Here is a 22,857-nt window from a genome sequence, read left to right as displayed (position 1 = left end):
TTCCCGTGCGACGTTCCCCAACAGTGGCATCATGAGCTAGGTTCATGCGTAGATGACTTCTCGAGTAGAACACAAAAGTTTTTATGGGCGGTGATGTGCGTTTTGCTGCCCTCCTTAGTCTTTTCTTGATTCCGCGGTATTGTTGGATTGAAGCGGCTTGGACCGACATTACTCGTACACTTACGAGAGACTGGTTTCATCGTTACGAGTAACTCCGTTGCTCAAAGATGACTGGCAAGTGTCGGTTTCTTCAACTTTAGTTGAATCGGATTTGACATAGGAGGTCCTTGGATGAGTTTAAATAGCAACTCATATATCTCCGTTGTGGTGTTTGCGTAAGTAAGATGCGATCCTACTAGATACCCTTGGTCACCACGTAAAACATGCAACAATAAAATTAGAGGACGTCTAACTTGTTTTTGCAGGGTATGCTTGTGATGTGATATGGCCAACGATGTGATGTGATATATTGGATGTATGAGATGATCATGTTGTAATAGAAATATCGACTTGCACGTCGATGGTACGGCAACCGACAGGAGCCATAGGGTTGTCTTTATACTAACGTTTGTGCTTGCAGATGCGTTTACTATTTTGCTAGGATGCAGCTTTAGTAGTAATAGCATGAGTAGCACGACAACCCCGATGGCAACACGTTGATGGAGATCATGGTGTGGCGCCGGTGACAAGAAGATCGTGCCGGTGCTTTGGCGATGGAGATCAAGAAGCACGTGATGATGGCCATATCATGTCACTTATGAATTGCATGTGATGTTAATCCTGTTATGCACCTTATTTTGCTTAGAACGACGGTAGCATTATGAGGTGATCTCTCACTAAAATTTCAAGACGAAATTGTGTTCTCCCCGACTGTGCACCGTTGCTACAGTTCATCGTTTCGAGACACCACGTGATGATCGGGTGTGATAGACTCAACGTTCACATACAACGGGTGCAAAACAGTTGCGCACGCGGAACACTCGGGTTAAGCTTGACGAGCCTAGCATGTGCAGACATGGCCTCGGAACACATGAGACCGAAAGGTCGATCATGAATCATATAGATGATATGATTAGCATAGGGATGCTTACCACTGAAACTATACTCAACTCACGTGATGATCGGACTTGAGTTAGTGTAAGTGGATCATGAACCACTCAAATGACTAGAGAGATGTACTTTTTGAGTGGGAGTTTAGCGAATAATTTGATTAAGTTAAACTCTAATTATCTTGAACATAGTCTAAGTCCACTTTGAATATATTTGTGTTGTAGATCATGGCTCACGCGACAGTCATCCTGAATTTTAATACGTTCCTAGAGAAAGCTAAGTTGAAAGATGATGGAAGCAACTTTGTAGACTAGGCTCATAATCTTAAGCTAATCTTACAAGCTGGGAAGAAGGATTATGTCCTTAATGCTGCATTAGGAGATGAACCACCCGCTACGGATGATCAGGATGTTAAGAACGCTTGGTTAGCACGTAAGGAGGACTACTCAATAGTTCAATGTGCAGTCTTGTATGGCTTAGAACCGGGACTTCAACGTCGCTTTGAGCGTCATGGAGCATTTGAGATGTTCCAGGAGTTGAAGTTTATCTTTCAGAAGAACGCCCGGATCGAGAGGTATGAGACCTCTGATAAATTCTATGCTTGCAAGATGGAGGAAAACTCATCTGTCAGTGAACATGTGCCCAAAATGTCTGGGTACTCAAACCGTCTAGCTGAGCTGGGGATTGAACTCCCGCAAGAAGCTATCACTGACAGAATCCTTCAATCACTGCCACCAAGCTATAAAGGCTTTGTGTTGAACTACAACATGCAAGGGATGAACAAGTCTCCCGGCGAGTTGTTTGCGATGCTGAAAGTCGCAGAGTCTGAACTCCGTAAAGAGCATCAAGTGTTGATGGTGAATAAGACCACTAGTTTCAAGAGAAACGGCAAAGTCAAGAAGGGCAATTCGAAGAAGAGCGGCAAGCCTGTTGCCAATCCGACGAAGAAACCCAAAGCTGGACCTAAGCCTGAAACGGAGTGTTACTATTGCAAGGGTATGGGTCACTGGAAGCGCAATTGCCCCAAGTATCTGGCAGATAAGAAGGCGGCCAAAGAAAAATCAGGTATATTAGATATACATGTTATTTATGTGTACTTAACCGGCTCTCGTAGTAGTGCATGGGTATTCGATACCGGTTCTGTTGCTCATATTTGCAACTCGAAACAGGAACTGTGGAATAGACGAAGGCTGGCGAAAGATGAAGTGACGATGCGCGTAGGAAATGGTTCCAAGGTTGATGCAATCACCGTCGGCACAGTGTCACTTCAGTTACCGTCAGGATTAGTGATGAACTTAAATCATTGTTATTTAGTGCCTGCGTTGAGCATGAACATTATATTTGGATCTTGTTTATTGCGAGACGGTTACTCTTTTAAGTCAGAGAATAATGGTTGTTCTATTTCTATGAGTAACATCTTTTATGGTCATGCACCGAATGTGAGAGGATTGTTCATATTGAATCTTGATAGCGATACGCATATACATAACATTGAGACCAAAAGAGTTAGAGTTAACAATGATAGTGCCATATTTTTGTGCACTGCCGCTTAGGTCATATTGGTGTAAAGCGCATGAAGAAACTCCATGCTGATGGACTTTTGGAGTCACTTGACTTTGATTCACTTGACACGTGCGAACCATGCCTCATGGGCAAGATGACTAAGACTCCGTTCTCCGGAACAATGGAGCGCGCAAGTGACTTGTTGGAAATCATACATACCGATGTGTGTGGTCCGATGAGCGTGGAGGCACGCGGCGGATATCGTTATTTTCTCACCTTCACTGACGATTTAAGTAGATATGGTTATGTCTACTTGATGAAGCACAAGTCTGAAACATTTGAAAAGTTCAAGCAATTTCAAAGTGAAGTGGAAAATCATCGTAACAAGAAGATCAAGTTCCTACGGTCTGATCGTGGGGCTGAATATCTGAGTTTCGAGTTTGGTACTCACTTAAGACAATGTGGAATTGTTTCACAGTTAACACCGCCTGGAACACCACAGCGTAATGGTGTGTCCGAACGTCGTAATCGTACTCTATTAGAGATGGTGCGATCTATGATGTCTCTTACTGATTTGCCGTTATCATTTTGGGGTTATGCATTAGAAACAGCTGCATTCACTTTAAATAGGGCACCATCAAAATCCGTTGAGACGGCACCATACGAACTGTGGTATGGCAAAAGGCCAAATTTGTCGTTTCTTAAAGTTTGGGGATGTGATGCTTATGTCAAAAAGCTTCAGCCTGAAAAGCTGGAACCCAAAGCGGAAAAGTGCGTCTTCATAGGTTACCCAAAAGAGACAGTTGGGTACACCTTCTATCTCAAATCCGAGGGCAAAGTGTTTGTTGCTAAAAACGGAGCTTTTCTCGAGAAGGAGTTTCTCTCGAGAGAATTGAGTAGGAGGAGGATAGAACTTGACGAGGTTGTCGAACCTCTCATCCCTCTGGATGGAGGCGCAGGGCAAGGGGAAACCTCTGTCATTGCGACGCCGGTTGAGGAGGGAAGTTAATGATGAAGATCATGAAACTCCAGTTCAAGTTTCTGTCGAACCACGCAGGTCGACGAGACCACGTACTGCTCCAGAGTGGTACGGTAATCCCGTCTTATCAATCATGTTGTTAGACAACAATGAGCCTGCAAATTATGAAGAAGCAATGGTGGGCCCAGATTCCAACAAATGGCTAGAGGCCATGAAATCCAAGATAGGATCCATGTATGAGAACAAAGTATGGACTTTGGAGGTACTACCTGAGGGCCGCAAGGCCATTCAGAACAAATGGATCTTTAAGAGGAAGACGGACGCTGACGGTAATGTGAGCGTTTATAAAGCTCGACTTGAGGCAAAAGGTTTTTCACAAGTTCAAGGAGTTGACTACGATGAGACTTTCTCACCCGTAGCGATGCTTAAGTCCGTCAGAATCATGTTAGCAATAGCTGCATTTTTCGATTATGAAATCTGGCAAATGGATGTCAAAACGGCGTTCCTTAACGGTTTCCTTAAGGATGAGTTGTATATGATACAACCCGAAGGTTTTGTCGATCCTAAGAATGCTAACAAGGTGTGCAAGCTCCAGCGATCCATTTATGGACTGGTGCAAGCATCTCGGAGTTGGAACAAACGTTTTGATGTGGTGATCAAAGCATTTGGGTTTATACAAGTGGTTGGAGAATCTTGTATTTACAAGAAAGTGAGTGGGAGCTCTGTGGCGTTTCTAATATTATATGTGGATGACATATTACTGATTGGAAACAACGTAGAGTTTTTGGAGAGCATAAAAGGTTACTTGAATAAAAGTTTCTCTATGAAGGACCTAGGAGAAGCTGCTTACATTCTAGGCATTAAGATTTATAGGGATTGATCAAAACGCCTGATAGGACTTTCACAAAGCACATACCTTTATAAAGTTTTGAAGAGGTTCAAAATGGAACAGTCCAAGAAATGGTTCTTGCCAGTTTTACAAGGTACGAGATTGAGTAAGACTCAGTGCCCAGCAACTGATGAAGATAGAGAGCATATGCGCTCCGTCCCCTATGCTTCAGCCATAGGTTCTATCATGTATGCGATGCTGTGCACTAGACCGGATGTTAGCCTGGCCATAAGTATGGCAGGTAGGTTCCAGAGTAATCCAGGAGTGGATCACTGGACAGCGGTCAAGAATATCCTGAAGTACCTGAAAAGGACTAAGGAGATGTTTCTCGTGTATGGAGGTGACGAAGAGCTCGCCGTAAAAGGTTACGTCAATGCAAGCTTTGACACAGATCCGGACGACTCTAAGTCGCAAACCGGATACGTATTTATTTTTAATGGGGGTGCGGTAAGCTGGTGCAGTTCCAAGCAAAGCGTCGTAGCAGATTCTACATGCGAAGCGGAGTACATGGCTGCCTCGGAGGCGGCTAAGGAGGGTGTCTAGATGAAGCAGTTCATGACGGATCTTGGAGTGGTGCCAAGCGCACTGAATCAATAACCTTGTTCTGTGACAACACGGGTGCCATTGCCTTAGCAAAGGAACCACGGTTTCACAAGAAGACCAGACACATCAAACGACGCTTCAACCTCATCCGCGACTACGTCGAGGGAGAGGACGTAAATATATGCAAAGTGCACACGGATCTGAATGTAGCAGACCCACTGACTAAACCTCTTCCACGGCCAAAGCATGATAAACACCAGAACTGTATGGGTGTTAGATTTATTACAATGTAGTTCACATGATGATGTGAGGGCTCGATTATTGACTCTAGTGCAAGTGGGAGACTGTTGGAATTATGCCCTAGAGGCAATAATAAATATAGTTATTATTATAATTCATGTATCAAGATAATCGTTTATTATCCATGCTATAATTGTATTGAATGAAGACTCATTTACATGTGTGGATACATAGATAAAACACCGTCCCTAGCAAGCCTCTAGTTGGCTAGCCAGTTGATCAAAGATAGTCAGTGTCTTCTGATTATAAACAAGGTGTTGTTGCTTGATAACTGGATTACGTCATTAAGAGAATCACGTGATGGACTAGACCCAAACTAATAGACGTAGCATGTTGATCGTGTCATTTTGTTGCTACTATTTTCTGCGTGTCAAGTATTTATTCCTATGACCATGAGATCATATAACTCACGGACACCGGAGGAATGCTTTGTGTGTATCAAACGTCGCAACGTAACTGGGTGACTATAAAGATGCTCTACAGGTATCTCCGAAGGTGTTCGTTGAGTTAGTATGGATCAAGACTGGGATTTGTCACTCCGTGTAACGGAGAGGTATCTCGGGGCCCACTCGGTAATACAACATCACACACAAGCCTTGCAAGCAATGTGACTTAGTGTAAGTTACAGGATCTTGTATTACGGAACGAGTAAAGAGACTTGCCGGTAAACGAGATTGAAATAGGTATGCGGATACTGACGATCGAATCTCGGGCAAGTAACATACCGAAGGACAAAGGGAATGACATACGGGATTATATGAATCCTTGGCACTGAGGTTCAAACGATAAGATCTTCGTAGAATATGTAGGATCCAATATGGGCATCCAGGTCCCGCTATTGGATATTGACCGAGGAGTCTCTCGGGTCATGTCTTCATAGTTCTCGAACCCGCAGGGTCTGCACACTTAAGGTTCGACGTTGTTTTATGCGTATTAGAGTTATATGGTTGGTTACCGAATGTTGTTCGGAGTCCCGGATGAGATCACGGACGTCACGAGGGTTTCTGGAATGGTCCGGAAACGAAGATTGATATATAGGATGACCTCATTTGATTACCGGAAGGTTTTCGGAGTTACCGGGAATGTACCGGGAATGACGAATGGGTTCCGGGAGTTCACCGGGGGGGCAACCCACCCCGGGGAAGCCCATAGGCCTTGAGGGTGGCACACCAGCCCTTAGTGGGCTGGTGGGACATCCCAAAAGGACCCTATGCGCCAAGAAGAGAAAATCAAGAGAAAAGAAAAAAAAGAGGAGGTGGGAAGGAAGGGAAGGACTCCCTCCCACCAAACCAAGTCCAACTCGGTTTGGGGGGGGAGTCTTCCCACCTTGGCTCGGCCGACCCCCTTGGGGCTCCTTGATCCCCAAGGCAAGGTCCCCTCCCTCCCACCTATATATACGGAGGTTTTAGGGCTGATTTGAGACGACTTTTCCACGGCAGCCCGACCACATACCTCCACGGTTTTTCCTCTATATCGCGTTTCTGCGGAGCTCGGGCGGAGCCCTGCTGAGACAAGGTCATCACCAACCTCCGGAGCGCCGTCACGCTGCCGGAGAACTCTTCTACCTCTTCGTCTCTCTTGCTGGATCAAGAAGGCCGAGATCATCGTCGAGCTGTACGTGTGCTGAACGCGGTGGTGCCGTCCGTTCGATACTAAATCGTGGGACTGATCGCGGGATTGTTCGCGGGGCGGATCGAGGGACGTGAGGACGTTCCACTACATCAACCGCGTTCACTAACGCTTCTGCTGTACAATCTACAAGGGTACGTAGATCACTCATCCCCTCTCGTAGATGGACATCACCATGATAGGTCTTCATGCGCGTAGGAAAAATTTTGTTTCCCATGCGACGTTCCCCAACAGTTTGGACATAACTAGGGAGGTTCGGATCGGTCGGGGCGTCGTCCCCTTGCTTGAGGCTCTCTGCAGCGCGCCCAGAGTGCAGTTTTGGCATGCCACGGCATGCTGGCGCGCTCTGGGGCCCTTGGGACGTGTCCTCCATGTCCTGAGTGTTGCTGGGAGTGTGCCTAGCCGTTGTGGGTTAGTGGGAGCCCGAGCTGGTCAAGGGAGCAAGGAACAGTAGTGTTGCCAGTACTGCCCTGCGGCTCAAATTGAAGTTCTTGTCACTTGTGCTTGGAGTTGGGGAGGGGCTGATTGACTGGGTGCTCAGGGTGTTCTGGGCTCTAACCCACCAAGTTTGGGGCCTTGCCATTGGGTAAAATAGTGGCTAGGAGGGTTTTTACCTTCCTGTTAGTAGGTGTTCGACAGTGACTTGGGGTGCTTCCACTCCACCACTGGAAATGAAACTTAACAGGTTTGGTCTTGGGGTAAAAACATGGGGTTTCACCAAATTTGAGCTCCATTGAACAAGTTTAGCTTTCTAAACTTGAAAATGCCTCAAAATGACCAGTACTGTCCTTTACAAAGGAAGTGTGGCCAAACAGAGTCTCACAAATCCCATCTTTGGTGTGGAGTCCTCATTTGGGGTGTCTAACACCTCTGCAAAGTTTCAGCTCCATTGGAGAAACTTTGCAATGTAGAGTTGTTCCAACTCTTCTCTGGACAGAGAGTGTTTTGGGCTCATTAGGTGCACTTCCCCACCTTGGATCAAGGTGATATTTTATGTGAGCACCTAATATGGCTTGGGAGGGCTCCTGTAATTTTATGGGAATTTATTGAGATCATTTCCTTTGGAAACATCTCAAAAAGCTAAAACAAACAGAAATTGTTTTCAGGGTTTTACTCAGATAATATTAATATAAAATAGGGTTGAAAATCTTAAATATGGAAAATATATGTCCTTCTGAGCTTCCATGAATTTAGTCAGAATTTTCTAAGGCAGGAAAGTAATTTTCCTTGTGGGAATATCATTCCTGGCCTTAGAAACATACATAATTATAAAATAGGAAAATAATATTTTAAATCACCAATTAATGTTTTTAATGAATGAAAATAATATTTGGATCAGATCACCAACTTTTCTTGGAAGTGCCACTTGGCTTCTTGAGCTAGTAGTGTATCCCAACATGATGAAGGTGATCTTGATATAAAGGAAAAAGGGTTTTTGAAGAGAGCAAAATAATAAGTTTTTCATGGGTTTGAGTCATCAACAAGCAAGCATTCACTCAAACAAGGGCTGACATTGCACTCACAACATTATTTGAAAAAGTTTTAACAAGCTCTGATTTTTGCAACATAAAATACTTGTGGTGAAAAACAGGGTGTGACAGACCTATCCCTCTTACAAGAATCTCGTCCCCGAGATTCTTAAGCTAAGCGTTAAATAGCTCGGGAAATTCTGATCGGAGATAGTCTTCACGTCCCCACATGGCTTCTGCTTCAGTATGGTTGCTCTACTGAACCTTGAAAAACTTGATGGTGCGGCTTCTGGTGCAACGTTCGGCTTCATCCAAAATGCAGATCGGTTTCTCGCGGTAGGTAAGGTCTGGTTGAAGGTCAATAGCTTGATGATCAATGTCCTTGTAAAGATCGGGACGGTTCGGCACTTGTAAGCACTTCCGGAGCTGTGACACGTGAAACACGTTGTGCACACCCGAAAGCTCAGGAGGTAGCTCCAACTGATAAGCTACTTCCCCGCGCCTTGCCGTGATCTTGAAGGGTCCAATGAACCTTGGAGCTAGCTTCCCCTTGACGTGGAAACGCTTGGTCCCCTTGAGAGGCGTGACTCGCAAGTACACCTGGTCTCCGGGAACAAACTCCACGTTTCTGCGGTGAGGGTCCGCATAGCTCTTCTGCCTTGACTTAGCTGCCTCCAAGTTCTCTCGGACAAGCTGAGCCTTGTCCCCTCCTTCCTGCAGTGCTTCCGCCGAAAACTAGTCCTTCACCGGTTTCGGACCAATTGAGCGGGTGCGGCACTTCCGCCCATATAACGCTTCGAATGGGGCCATCTGAAGACTGGACTGGTAGCTGTTGTTGTAAGAAAACTCAGCAAACGGCAGACAGTCTTCCCACTTGGCACCATGAGCCAAAACACAAGCGCGGAGCATGTCCTCAAGTATCTGGTTTACCCTCTCGGTTTGTCCGCCCGTTTGCGGGTGGAAAGCCGTACTGAAGGAGAGTTTGGTTCCGAGAGCTTCTTGAAACTTCTTCCAGAATCTTGAGGTGAATTGCGTGCCGCGGTCGGACACGATCTCCTTGGGGACTCCATGGAGACTCACCACTTGATGAATGTACAGACTGGCCAGCTGGCTGCCATCGTAGGTGGTGTTAACGGGGATGAAATGGGCCACCTTGGTCAAATGATCGACTATGACCCAAATGGAGTTATGACCCTTATTCGACCGGGGCAACCCGATGATGAAGTCCATGGCGATTTTATCCCACTTCCATTCCGGCACTTGAAGAGGTTGTAGCAATCCAGCAGGTTGCTGGTGTTCAGCCTTGACTCGCTGGCATACATCGCATCTAGTGACATAGGAGCCAATATCTCTCTTCATGACATGACACCAGAATCGTTCTCGGATGTCTTGGTACATCTTGGTACCACGTGGATGGATAGAGTACGGTGTGTCATGAGCCTCTTGCAGGATCAAGTCCTTAAGTTCGACCTTGTTAGGTATGCACAAGCGCTTCCCGTACCACAGTACTCCTTGCTCATCAATCGAGAATTCTGGGGCTTTGCCTTCTCGCACCTTCCTCTTGAGGCCTTCGATACTCTTGTGCCCCTTCTGGGCTTCCTTGATGTCCTCGCCAGAGTAGGCTTGACCTCGAGGTTGGCCAGGTATCCTGGTTCGACTATCTCAAGCCTGAAGCCCTCCATCTCTTCATACAAGACGGGTAACCTTTCCTTGAGCGTGACGTTCAGGGAGCCTGCCTTCCGGCTTAAGGCATCGGCTACCACGTTCGCCTTGCCGGGATGATACTGAATGCTGAGGTCGTAATCCTTGATTAACTCAAGCCATCTCCGCTGCCTCATATTCAGCTCCCTTTGGGTGAAGATATATTTCAGACTTTTGTGGTCTGTATATATCTCACATCGCTTCCCCAGAAGGTAATGTCGCCACGTCTTCAGAGCATGCACTACAGCTGCTAGCTCGAGATCATGGGTGGCGTAGTTCTCCTCATGCGGTCGCAGTTGCCGTGACAAGTATGCCACGACCCTGCCATCTTGCATCAGGACTCCACCGAGCCCGGTTCCAGAGGCATCACAATATATCATGAATTCCTTGTTGATGTCTGGGGTATCCAATACCGGGGCGGTAGTTAGCCTCTTCTTTAACTCCTGGAAACTTGCTTCACACGCCGGTGTCCACTCGAACTTCCGGCCTTTCTTCAAGAGCTGAGTCATAGGTCGAGCGATGCCAGAGAATCCTTCTACAAACTTGCGGTAGTATCCCGCGAGCCCGAGGAAACTCCTGACATCCTTCACGTCCTTGGGTGATTCCCAGTTGGTCACTGTAGTAATCTTGGACTGATCTACGGCCAAACCGCGTGCCGTCAGGGTATGACCCAGAAATCCAACTTCGTTGAGCCAGAACTGACACTTGCTGAATTTGGCATAAAGCTGGTGCTCTTGAAGCTTTCCCAGAACTAACCTCAGGTGTTGCTCATGCTCCTCTTCGGACTTGGAGAAGATTAATATGTCATCGATGAACACAACTACCAACTTGTCCAAATATTCCATGAAGACCTTGTTCATGAGGTACATGAAGTAGGCTGGGGCATTTGTCAAACCGAAGGGCATGACAGTGCATTCGTATAGACCGTACCGGGTCACGAATGCAGTCTTGGGTATATCTTCAGGTCGAATCTTCAACTGGTAATATCCCGATCGAAGATCGATCTTGGAAAATACCCTGGCCCCGTTTAACTGGTCAAACAGGTCTTCAATCTTGGGGAGCGGGTACTTGTTCTTAACTGTGACTTCATTAAGAGAACGGTAATCGACGCAGAGTCGAATGGTACCATCCTTCTTTGAAACAAATAGAACAGGTGATCCCCAAGGTGATGCACACGGACGGATGAACCCTTTCCTGAGTTGCTCATCCAGCTGCTTCTTCAGCTCTGCCAGCTCTTAGGAACCCATCATGTAAGGCTTTTTATATATAGGCCTTGATCCAGGCATGAGCTCAATGATGAACTCGATGTCTCGGTCAGGAGGCATTCCGGGTAGCTCGTCAGGAAAGACGTCCGGCTATTCACAGACTACAGGCACTTGATCAAGCTCTACCTCGGATAGACTGTTGACTCGAGGCACTGGAGCCGATACTGGCTCAGAGACAAACTTGACCTTGACTCCTTGGTTGCTTGTCATGGTAATGGCCCTGTTGGCACAGTCCAAAAGACTCTGGTGCTTGTCCAACCAATCCATGCCGAGGACTACTTCTACACCTTGCGATTTAAGCACAATGAGGTCTGCCAAGAAAGTCGTCCCATTTATAACTATCTCAACCCTTCTACACCCTAGGTTGGTCCTCAATACTGCTCCCGAGGTTTGAATTGCCATCTGCCCATGGAGTAGAGTGGGTTTTAAACCACACTTCTCTGCAAACCCTTGAGTAACAAAAGAATGCGAGGCACCACAATCAAACAACACTATTGCTGGAGTTGAGTTGACGAGGAACGTACCCAGAATGCAGTCCGGGTCTTCCTGTGCCTCTTCTGCAGTGATGTGATTGATCCGCCCCCTGCCATTGAACTGCTGGTTGCGGGGGGCCTGGTTCCTTCCTGGTGCACCTTGACCGGGGTTGGGTGCATTGGGACGCGGTCCGTCGGGCTTCTTGTTGGGGCACTGCCTGGAATAGTGCCCAGTCTGACCACACCCAAAGCAGGTGACCTGCCCCGGAGGGTTGATCTTGACTCCACCGTTGTTCGGCGGGTTGACTACTGGCTTGGCTTGCTGCTGAGGCTGATAATTCTGGCGGAACACCGGATACTTGTACTGCTGCTGCTGAAAGTTGGGTTTCGCAGGTGCTGACTGCCATGGTCTAGGTCTTGCGTTACTGGGTCCTCCACTGCCTATCAGTTTGCGCTTGCGGGTGTCGTCCATCGCACGACGCTTGTCTTCCAGCATAAGCGCCTTGTTAACCAACTCCCTGAAAGTCTGGCAGTCGCAAACCACCAGCTGGTATTGCAGGGACTGTTGTAACCCTTCCATGAAGCGTTCCACCTTAGCGGCCTCAGTGTTAACATCTTCGGGGACGTACCTCGACAAGAGGTTAAACTTCTGCAGGTACTCCTTAATAGTTCCACTCCCTGCCTCAAGGCTCAGAATTCCCGCTTCTTAATGGTCATCAGTCCAGGTGGAATGTGAGTCGCGCGAAATCCTTCCTTGAACATCACCCAAGTGATGACTTGCCCTATCTGCATGATCTGGAATCCATCCCACCATGCCCTGGCGGTGCCTCCGAGACAGGGAGAAGCATAAAGGACCTTCTCATGATCGTCGGTGCACTTGACCAGCGCAAGGAGGTCTTCAATGGTGCGAATCCAGTCATCGGCGTCCAGTGGTTCAGTCGTCTCCGTGAATATGGGGGGCGTAGTCCGCATGAACTCAGAAAGAGTAGAGCGGCCACCGCCATTCCCATTCCGCGGCGGGTTGTCCACCAGGACTTGAGTCAGCTGCTGAATAGAGGCATTGCTGGCTTGACGCTCCTCCCGAAGAGCTTGAAGGAACTGAGCCATCATCAAGTTCTCAGGAGGAGGTGGTGGCGGAAGGTCTCTAGGCTGCTCGTGGTGACCTCCAGCGTGAGCTTCTCCTTCGGTTCCCTGTGGCGTCCCTGAGGAGCCGGCGCCGGGGTTGCCGAAGGTGCTGTTGCGGGTTGCGTTCACCATCCTGTCATAGAAACAGAGAGGTCAAAATTCCACCTTGCTCGGGAATACAAGGATTCGCTCCTAGTAAGAGGGGGTCCAATACGTGCATATGCCAAGTTTTCAAAACCAAGGTTTTTGACAAACTGGAAATTGCATTCATAACAACTAGGTGATGTAGTCACTTACACGCTACCTAAGGCAATAGGTGACTTACATCAAGCACACATACGCAAATTAAAAATGGATACATGGATACCCTATGCTCGGGGTACTCCTAATTGCCTACGCTAAATCCTACGCGGCGGACTGCTCGGTCTCAAAGGCGGATTCAACAGGATCCTCATCTTTGTCCTCGTCTTCATCAACATCTTCTTCCTTTATAGGAGTGGAAGAAAGAATCCGCACGTCACGGCGTCTCTTAGGTGAGGCGGCGAATATCTTAGTGTACTCTTCCGCTGTCAGGCAGCGACTCCGAAGAGGGACTGACTGGATGGGTAACACACCACCCCTAGTGGCAACAGCTGTCCTCCCTTTAGGTGCGCCTGCCTTCTTTACTTTGCGGTTCTGCATCTTCTCAGTGTGGAGCAGGCCCATGACTAGATGCAGCTCTTGGTGAAGCTTGACTGATTCCTTAACCAGGAAGTGCGTCAGGGTGTCCGACAAGAAGCTGAAGTAGGTCTGAAACCTTAATGGCATCCCATCCTCCGTGGCTGGGGTGAGTGTCCAACTCCCATCCACTCCTTCCTTAATGAAAGGTAGGTGACGAGTGACAGGCTCATTAGCCATCTCAGGGAGGATGCTGCGGAGATGGACGAGCGCCTCTCGTGCGGCTGTCTCCACTGCCAACATCAACTCTCCCATCTGTGGTCCTTCAAAGCACCAACTAGACGGGGAGTCATTAGCCTTCACTATCACGTTCACGTGATATTCCTTAGTGTCGGTGTTGACCCAGTGCTCGTGTAGATGAAGATGGGCGTGCGACGTACGTGGCACTTCTCGAGACAATCCACCAGGAGTAGTGGAAAGCCGGTCTCCAGAAGCGTCTCAGGTACGGAAGCCATCTACAAGGCATAGGACAGAAGTCAGAAGGTTGTATATGCAAAAGTCTTGTGCAAGGCTGCGTCCTAACGTTCTTGGCTAACGTCCATGCTATCTAAGGCTTCCTATAGTCAGGATGGCTCTGATACCAGTTCTGTGGGGACCCCGACTAGCAAGTCGAGTTCGCCGTGCCAAGTGACCCCAAGGATCAATGTTCACTGAACACAGATACTGAATAATAGATTCTTACATCCAAGTACCGAAATTATTACATCAAACGACCAGAAGGTCAGGTTCAAGAGCAAGGCCTAAAGCCAAATTAAACAGATACATCGAGTAGCGGAAACTCGTAAGGGCTAAGCGGTGCCCATGCCATCAAGCCTACACCGACAGGCATTCTGACTTGGAAGCGTCCTAGATCGCAGGTTCATCTCCGACGGCGTACTCGTCGCCAAACTCCGGTCCTTCCATGTATGGTCAATAATATAACCAATGGCAAGCCAATGAGTACTTTGAATGTACTCGCAAACAGCCCATGATATGAACATTTATAGTGAAGAATAACAGTAACATGCATCTTTAGTGGAATGCAATTTGGTGGAATGATCAGGTATATGCAGCAAGTTAAAGAATTACTCTTTAAGAACATGTTACAGATATCAACATATCTGCTAAGGGTTGAACACACCGGGTTCACCCTATATGCCAAGTCATCGGACTTGTCATAACCTCAATGTATTAATGAGGGCTAAACCATCCGGGTTTACCCTATATGCCAAGTCACCGAACTTGGTCATATATTAACATGATTATAACAACACCTTTTTAACACCACACACACACACTTGGTTATTGCGGAAACGCTGGACGTAGTTTAAGCAGCACCACCCAACTGTCCTTGACCGTGGACACGGCTATTCTAATAGTTTACACTCTGCAGAGGTAGTATGCTGGACCCACGAGAAACGGGAAACTTCCGTGTCATCCACGATTCGCGGTATATCACATATACCCGAGGTAAGTACCCGATCATCATCTTTCCCCTGACGATACTAGACAAAGAGGTCCACTCGATTGGTACCCAGCCCACATGTTGTACGTCTTACGAGCACCGACTCTGGACTGTATCAACCATGCAGGGACCAACGGTGTGCCTGGAACTCATAATAATGGCATAGTCGTCCTACCTGGCATGACCCCATCACGAGAGTGACACCGATCACTCCCGCCACTAGTAATGTGGCTCTTTGCTAGTACCGACCAGAGTAATCAACAAAGCCCCGTCCCATAAAGGGGTATCATGGTCGTACTGGTAAGGTTGGGACGGTCGACACATCATAAATCTAATCCCATTTCCGAAACCATACTCACACAAAATCACCGGTGCATCACTTCACCAAAAGTGATCACCAACTCATCATCACCCTCGGGCATTAGTGGCACCCGACGGGGTTTTCATAAACTCTTTATTTAACTCATCATCATGCTTGTGACAATATGCTCTATCTTTACTTGTCAACATGGTTATAACATGACTCTCACGGGGTAGGATCAAGCTCAATGCAATGATTCTATAATTCTACTAGTCAGCATGACAGTAGCATGATCCTCGTAGATGGTAGGGTCAAGCTCATCATGCTTGTTCTCCGAGGAGCAATATGCATAACATCACTACCATGCAAGTGCTTCGAAGAAGCCTTCAGTACCATCACATCAATGATGAACCGGCATCGTGATCTCATGCAATGGGAAAAGTACTTGCTGTTCTAGCATGCATCATTTCATATGCTTAAGTCATGGTCAAAGGCTGCTTGCCTTGGTCAGCTAGATATCCGGGGTCTTCGAGGTCTTCCGCTCCGAATCCTCCGTCACTCGGTAACTCTACCGTCAAGAAAGGAATAAATAAATAATAGCTCTCACTAAAACAGATCACAAAGTGCTTTTAAAAATGTTGCAACGCTTGAATAAATTCAGTTTATTATTTTGGAAAATGTTCCCTATAGTTTTTATTAGCTAAGCATATTTATTTAAAAGCAAACAAATGCTTTTAATATCATTTTATTATATCAAAATAGTTTATGTTTTTGATAAATGTCAAACACTACAGAATCAATTACTACACATTTTTAGAAAATTACTGGTGGAAGAATCATATTTTTTCTACTGGCTAAATATTTTTATAAAAATCATTTAAGTTGCTGGATTAAAATAAAAGGAAAAAGGCCAGGGGGGAGATCCAGCCAGCCCAGCCAACAGGCGCGCGCGGGCCAGGTTCAAACCTGACCTCGGGCCCCTGGGGTCAGCGTCAGCGGCTGCGCGCGCTGGCTGCCCCAGGACACCGACAGGTGGGCTCCACCTGTCGGGTCCTTCTCCTACCTCCAGCCAGAGAGGTGGAGACGGACGCCGGCGAGGCTACCGTTGTCCTCAGGCCAAACTAGGAGCGGGAATGGATCCCTCGTTCCTCCGCCTACCTGCTCGTGGTCGGAACGTCACCGGAGGTGGTCTGGGTCGCCGGCGACGAGGTGACCGTGGCGGAAGGGTTTCGGGTCGGCACCGAACTAGTGGGGGAAATCGACCTGGAGTCAAGTGGCTAGGGGCACGGATTCGCTCGGGAAAGTTGGGGGAAATGGTCCTGGAGTCAAGGGGAGTGTAATGGGAGGTCGGGCAGCGCAGGAGCCGACGTGTAGCCGGAGATCGACCGGAGCTCTGACGCAGAGGGGCCTCGGTCGATCTCGAGCACCGGGGCTCTGCGAGCTCGATTGGGTGGCTAGGGGGAGTCTACTGGTTGTGCTGAAGCTGCCTGGGGTGTGCTGGGGTGCCAGGGGGACCTATTTATAGGCCAGCAGCGGTGAGCCGACTCGGGCACGCCGGTGACTCACCGTGGCGCGCGTGCGAGCACAGTGAGGTGCTGGCCGCAAAACCACGGGTTCGGGACGTGGGTTAGGACCTCCTGGTGCATCAGCCGCAGAGGGAAAGCGAGTGGGGTCGAGCCGCAGCGACCGTGCATGGTCGGCCGCGTCGGGCACGCACGGGCACGCGTCGCCTGAGCTCTTGCACGAGGGGAGAGGGTCCCTGGGGGTAGCTTTGCACTGAATGGTTGTCGGGGGAGCGTTTGGACATAACTGGGGAGGTTGGGACCGGCCGGGGCGTCGTCCCCTTGCTGGAGGCGCTCTGGAGTGCGCCCATAGCGCAGTTTTGGCATGCCATGGCATGCTGGCGCGCTCTGAGGCACTTGGGACGTGTCCTCCATGTCCTGAGTGTTGCTGGGAGTGTGCCTAGCCATTGTGGGTTAGTGGGAGCCCGAGCTGGTCAAGGGAGCAAGGAACACTAGTGTTGCCAGTACTGCCCTGCGGCTCAAATTGAAGTTCTTTTCACTTGTGCTTGGAGTTGGGGAGGGGCTGATTGACTGGGTGCTCAGGGTTTTCTGGGGCTCTAACCCACCAAGTTTGGGGCCTTGCCATTGGGTAAAACAGTGGCTAGGAGGGTTTTTACCTTCTGTCAGTAGGTGTTCGACAGTGACTTGGGGTGCTTCCACTCCACCACTGGAAATGAAACTTAACAGGTTTGGTCTTGCGGTAAAAACATGGGGTTTCACCAAATTTGAGCTCCATTGAACAAGTTTAGCTTTGTAAACTTGAAAATGCCTCAAAATGACCAGTACTGTCCTTTACAAAGTAAGTGTGGCCAAACAGAGTCTCACAAATCCCATCTTTGGTGTGGAGTCCTCATTTGGGATGTCTAACACCTCTGCAAAGTTTCAGCTCCATTGGAGAAACTTTGCAATGTAGAGTTGTTCCAACTCTTCTCTGGACAGAGAGGGTTTTGGGCTCATTAGGTGCACTTCCCCACCTTGGATCAAGGTGAGATTTTATGTGAGCACCTAATATGGCTTGGGAGGGCTCCTGTAATTTTATGGGAATTTATTGAGATCATTTCCTTTGGAAACATCTCAAAAAGCTAAAACAAACAGAAATGGTTTTCAGGGTTTTACTCAGATAATATTAATATAAAATAGGGTTGAAAATCTTATATATGGAAAATATATGTCCTTCTGAACTTCCATGAATTTACTCAGAATGTTCTAAGGCAGGAAAGCAATTTTCCTTGTGGGAATATCATTCGTGGCCTTCGAAACAGACATAATTATAAAATAGGAAAATAATATTTTAAATCACCAATTAATGTTTTTAATGAATGAAAATAATATTTGGATCAGATCACCAACTTTGGTTGGAAGTGCCACTTGGCTTCTTGAGCTAGTAGTGTATCCCAACATGATGAAGGTGATCTTGATATAAAGGAAAAGGGGTTTTTGAAGAGAGCAAAATAAGAAGTTTTTCATGGGTTTGAGTCATCAACAAGCAAGCATTCACTCACATTGCACTCACAACATTATTTGAAAAAGTTTTAACAGCTCTGATTTTTGCAACATAAAATACTTGTGGTGAAAAACAGGGTGTGACACCTCAGGTACTATGGAAAATTCACGGCACTATTTGCCACTAAGCAAAGTATTCAAGTCTTTTGATGTACGCGTCGTGAGATTCTAAGGAAGCTGAACGATAACGATGTGTCAAAAAACCATTAGAGCTCTACTCCTTGATAACAAGAGGCACCATGCCAGTATTCTGTCACATTGACATCATTGAGGCTCCAAAATACCCGTGTCATCCTAATTTTTTTTTGAGTGAGAAGAGCAGTAGAACTAAAATTCTTACATCAGGATTCCTCTCCAAAGCATAGAGGAGGATAAAAAAGAATCCTACTTTTCGATATATAACTAGACTTAAAGTAATTTTTCACTAGACTCGACACAGACAAGTTCAGTCAATCAAGGGGGCTCCTAGATCGGTACTGCTCTGATACCAACTTGTAATGCCCAAGATGCGATCATATCCTTATTTTGGGATGAGGGCCTTGACAGGGATAGAAGTGCATCTTGTCATTTCGCAAGAATGGATATCATTACAAGTACATGTAAAGAAGAGTTGGGTATATGGAGTGGGCTTACACTTGCCACAAGCTACAACAAGATCGTCTCAAATACAACAATACATTCAATCACCAAGTAGAAGAGTAGGTTCCAACTGCGGATGAAATGAAGCGAATAAAATGACGTCCATCCTTGCTATCCCAGGCTGTCGGCCTGGAACCCATCCTATGATCGATGAAGAAGAAGAAGAAACTCCAACTAGAACAATCATCACGCTCCCATCAAAGTATAACTTTACCTGTACCTGGAACTATTGTTGTAGTAATATGTGAGCTACAGGGACTCAACAATCTCATTTCCAAATGTATCAAGACAAGCAAAGCTTGATGTGTGAGGTATGGTTAAGTGATGAGGTTGCAGCAAGCAACTAAGCAATTATTTGAGTGGCTAACTTACGAGTACAAGATTAAGAGGGTGGGTGATCTAAGCATAGATGAACGTGACCTAATAATGATCTTGAAGTGATCTTGAACACCGACTTACGAGTCATATATTACCCCATCGTGTCCTCTCTAAGATTAAGAACTCACGAGTAGAGACAGTCACGGTTACACACAGTTGGTATATTTTAATTGAGTTTACTTCAAGTTTTCTATGACCGGTGTTAAACAAAGTTTCCAAGTTGCCACATAACCGTGGGCATATGGCTTTCCAAAAGATTTAAACCTAAAGTGGTTCTCCAACTAGTCCATTACAAACTACCACAAGCTTCCCTGGAGAGAAAACCTCAACCTCGAGATAGCCCGAGCTATCCTTGATATCCCTGCGTGTCGTGAGTTTGTCACAACATATGTCCTTGTGAAAGGACTTATGCGTGGAGCCATCGCAGCTATGTGGCGGATTGAGAGGGGTTGATCGGAATCGAGGGTTTAGGGTTTAGGATAGAATAAAGAGGGATGAATCAATAAGAGTGGTTTGGATAAGAATTTCCAACACAGGAATCATTGAAGGAATGAACATGATATGATGTACACTGAAAGCTTCAATTGAATCCACCGGAGAGAAATTAAGAATGAAGAATGACGAACTTAACACTGATCATCTTCACAAGGAATCACAAAATACAATACAGAAGAGATGGTAGCGGAAGCAATAAAGAAAGAAAGGCACATGGATGATAAAAATTAAATCATTGAAGAAAAAGGGCGGGAGGGAGGGCAGAAACAAAGACAACTTGGGAGGGATGAGACAAACTGTGGAAATAAATAATGGGATTCATCTTGCAAATCTTTGAGAGGATTGAATTAACTTGACGAGAAGCACATCGGTTGAAATAATTTCATCAAAACTCCAATTGAACAAAAGGATTAGCATTTCCCATGGAAATATGAGAACACCACTTGGAAAAGATATGAAGCCACCACTTGACACCGAAGCAACTCAAATTACCATACTCCAACAAAAGAAAGGACGAGGCTTGCCAAATAAGCCAGAAACAAATATATGACAGATATTTCACTCGTTATTTTCATGGTAAGATTTGCACGAGCTCGATTGTAAATTGGATTGCCATATTGAAATGAGGCTCAAATATGCTCCCTAGGCGTAGCAAATACAAGGCTTGACAGAGAATTTGCGATGAAGTGTTGAGACTATCCTCTGTAAGAAAGATCATGAACAAAAAAAACCACTAGATGTCGAACCCTAGCCTCACATCATGCATCTGCTAGAAGATAATCCTAGGTAACTACTTGAATTCCCAAATGAGAACTTTTGAAATCTTTCTTGGTTATGCTATCAGGTTGTGGGTCCAGGAACGTACTCATTGTAATCAGCTACAAACCTTTCCAGCAACTATCAACACATATCCGAGAAGTTCTGCAAATTCATCTACCTCACACATTCGAAGCATCAATGATACCAAACCCACTAGATCATTCGAGCTATATCCTCCAGTACTAGGGAAAAGTCACGACACTATTTGCCACGAAGCAAAGTATTGAAGCGTTTCGATGTACACATCCTGAGATACTAAGGAATTTGGACGATAACAATGTGCCGAAAAACCCTTGGAGCTCTGCTGCTCGATAACAAGAGGCACCAAGTCAGTATTCTGTCATGTTTTTATCAGAGATGCTCCAAAATACCCTCATTATGCAAAAAAAATTGACTGGGAACAGGAGTAGAACTAAAATTATTATGTCAGGATTCCTCACTAGAGCATAGAAGAGGAGTGAAAAGAATCCTGCTCTCCGATATATAACTAGATTTAAATTAGTTTTTTACTAGGCTCGACTCGGCCAAGTTCAATCAATCAAGGGGGCTCCCATGTCGGTAGTGCTCTGATACCAACCTGGAACCCTCAAGATGCGATCCCATCCTTATTTTGGGATGAGGGCCTTGACAGGTATAGAAGCGCATCTTGTCATTTCGCAAGAATGGATATCGTTACAAGTACATGTGAAGAAGAGATGAGTATATGGAGTTCGCTTACACTCGCCACAAGCTACAACAAGATCATCTCAAATACGACAATACATTCAATCACCAAGTAGATGAGCGGGTTTTGACTATGGATGAAATGAAACGAATAAAATGACGTCCATTCTTGCTATCTGAGGCTGCCGGCGTGGAACCCATCCTATGATCGATGAACAAGAAGAAGAAACTCTAACTAGAACAATCATCATGCTCAAGTCATAGTATCGCTTTACATGTACATGCAACTGTTGTTGTAGTAATCTGTGAGCCACAGGGACTAAACAATCTCATTTCCAAATGTATCAATACTAGCAAACCTTGATGTATGAGGTATGGTTAAGTGGTGAGGCTGCAGCAAGCAATTAAGCATTTATTTGAGTGGCTAACTTACGAGTACAAGATTAAGAGGGAGTGTGATCTACGCATAGACGAACATGAACTAAAAGTGGTCTTGAAAAAAGTTTACTTCAAGTTTCTTATGATTGGGTGTTAAACAAAGTTTCCAAGTTGCCACATAACCGTTGGCATGGCTTTCCGAAAGATTTAAACCTGGACTGCTGCTTCAACTAGTCCATCACAAACTACCACAAGCTGCCCTGGAGAGAAAACCATAACCTCGAGATATCCTGAAGTATCCTCGATATCCGAGAGTGTCGTGGTTTTGTCACGGCATATGTCCTGGTGCAATATCTTAGGTGTAGAGCCATCGTAGCTATGTGGCGGCTTGAGAGGGGTTGATGGGAATCGACAGACGCGAGTTTACCCACGTTCGGCCCCTCCGCTGGAGGTAAAAGCCTACGTCCTGCTTGTGTTTCATTGATGAAGATGATGATCTCGATTACAAGGGTGCAGAATTGCTACCTCTAATATCGAGGGTGTATAATCTATATATCTCTAATGACTTGAACTTGTCCCTCTTGGGGCGCCTTACCCCTCCTTATATAGGTGGAAGCGGTAGGTTTACATATAGATTCCTACTAGGAGTAGGACTAGGATTAGTCTCTCTAGAATCCTAATCCGGGTCTTGTTTCCTTCTCAAGGGAATCTTTCCTATTCTTGGTCCTTCTCTTGTGAGCCAACCCTCCTGGCCTCTCTATGAACCGCCTTATGCCGGGGTGCACGCCGGGCCTTGGGTCTTCAGTCTTGTCATTCGTCTGTCCCGCCTACCGAGTCACCAGTGAGTCGCGGCTACCTCTTGAGCTTGCGTTGGTTTTTCCGTTGAAGAGGAAAGGGTGATGTAGCACAGTAGCAGTAAGTATTTCCCTCAGTTTGAGAACCAAGGTATCAATCCACTAGGAGTATCAAGGCAAGTCTCCAAAGTACCTGCGCAAAAACAAACAAACTTGCACCCAACGCTATAAAGGGGTT

Source organism: Hordeum vulgare, chromosome 6H, assembly GCF_904849725.1.
Source record: "Hordeum vulgare subsp. vulgare chromosome 6H, MorexV3_pseudomolecules_assembly, whole genome shotgun sequence".
In the NCBI taxonomy this organism is placed as follows: domain Eukaryota; kingdom Viridiplantae; phylum Streptophyta; class Magnoliopsida; order Poales; family Poaceae; genus Hordeum; species Hordeum vulgare.
The sequence above is the reverse complement of the archived record's forward strand: the minus strand, read 5'-3'. Positions refer to the sequence as shown.